Below are 2,062 nucleotides of genomic sequence, written 5' to 3'. Positions count from 1 at the left end.
CTTCTGGTGCTCCTCCCAACAAGAAACAGAAAATAATTGAGGCCTTTAACCTTGACGCCCCTAATTTTAATGCAATCGAGTTCGTAGATCAGCAAATCGGTCCCTACGGTACCCTCCCCATGGATGATGTGTCAATCCTTCGCCATCTGGATTTTATGACTCGAAATAGTGTTAAAATGGCATATATGGGGGTTGCCCTGTATCAAATTGCTCAGAATCTTCCTCTCCATGCTACCAAAGAATTTATGGAGGAGGCTAAACAAGAGTTCAACCGGATGAAGGGCCTGAAGGAAGAGCATGAGGTAAAGGTAGCCAAGTTGGAGAAGGATCTGAAGAACGAAAAGGCGAGTTCCCTTGCTCTGGCGGCTTCTGTGCGGTTGGCCGAGGACATGACATTGAGGCATAAGGACGGTTATGTTACGTCTTATCGGGAGGTGGTGCGCCTGAGGGAGGAGTTGGAGAATGCCCGAGCTAATTACTCTGAGCTCCATGGTCATCTTGTTGGCAGCGTAACTGCTGCCTATGAGAACCTGAAGGAGCAGGTTCAGATTACTGCTCCCGAGGCCGACCTTACTCTTTTCAGCCTGGATAATGTTGTGAGGGATGGTAAGATTGTCCCTGATGACCAGGATGATGATAATGTTGAACCTCCCCCTGTGTCTTTTGTCAAAGTGTCAACCTCTTCAGTTCCTCCAGTTGTGTCTGATCTGGATTGCCAGATTCTGAACCGGGATGATGGAACCGTGGATGCTGTGCCTATTCAGACTCGCCTTCCTTCTCCTTGTACTGATGCTGAAAAGGCTCCCGATCTTTGCTGATTTCTCTTGGATATTTTGTGTGAATAGCCCGGCTTGTGGGCTTCTGAACTCTTTTTTTGTAGTTTGAATATTTTGCTCGACTGTGGATATTCTTTTGGGTTGCTTGTTTAGCAACTTTTATTTTTGAAAAATAACAAGTAGTTTTCAAGCTTTTGGGGCTGACCCTGAAGCTCGTTATAATATTGTATTTTATATCCTGCTCGTTTGCGCTTGTCTTAGCACTTTTTGGAGATGTTGGAGCCTTGCTTCTCGGCCTCTTTGGATCGCTTTGCACCTGTTGCTTGTGGGTTGACTCCTTTGGGGTCGTGAATGGGCGGGTCCAACTTGTTTCTCGATTTTCTTGCTCTTGCTTGTATTTCTAGCAATCCATAGCCGATTTCTTTACGTTGGTCCTCGTCTTAGTTAGCTTTGTAGTCCTCTTTCTTAGACCTTTGCTAGGTCTCTTTCAGGGACTACTTTTATAACATGTTTGTGAGAGGTCGACTTCTTTACGTCATCTTTTTCTAAGTTATTTTTGTAATCCTCTTTCTTGGACCTTTGTCAGGTCTCTTTCAGGGATTACTTTTATAACTTTGTTAATTGCAGGAGATCGACTTCTTTGCGTCGTCTTTTTCCAAGTTATTTTTGTATTCCTCTTTCTTGGACCTTTGTCAGGTCTCTTTCAGGGATTACTTTTATAACTTGTCTTGGTAGGAGACCGACTTCGTTAGGTCGATCTTTTCCAAGTTATTTTTGTAATCCTCTTTCTTGGATCTTTGTCAGGTCTCTTTCAGGGATTACTTTTATAACTTGTCTTTGTAGGAGACCGACTTCTTTATGTCGATCTCTTCTAAGTTATTTTTGTAATCCTCTTTCATGAACCTTTGTCAGGTCTCTTTCAGGGATTACTTATATAACTTATTTTTGTAGGAGACCGACTTCGTTAGGTCGATCTCTTCTAAGTTATAGCAATTCCTCTTTTATAGGGTTGGCCAGACCTCTTTCCAGGGATTTGCTGATAACTTGGGTTGACTTGGTCCGACTTCTCAACGTCGGCCAGTCTTTAAGTTATTATTTAGCAATCCATAAGACCTCGTCAGGTTCTTTTTTCGGATCACTTTCGATAACTTCTTGCATTATTCTGTGTTCATCTTTGCCGATTTGTAGAAGGTGGTTTCTATCTTTCTTTGGTCGACCTTTAGATGAATTGCATTTTCATCTTTATTGGTTTTTTATCGTGATCGTGCAGTGAATCTGTTTTTCAC

This window comes from Arachis ipaensis, chromosome B7 (genome assembly GCF_059453495.1).
Source record: "Arachis ipaensis isolate K30076 ecotype BB chromosome B7, ASM5945349v1, whole genome shotgun sequence".
NCBI lineage: Eukaryota > Viridiplantae > Streptophyta > Magnoliopsida > Fabales > Fabaceae > Arachis > Arachis ipaensis.
The sequence above is the reverse complement of the archived record's forward strand: the minus strand, read 5'-3'. Positions refer to the sequence as shown.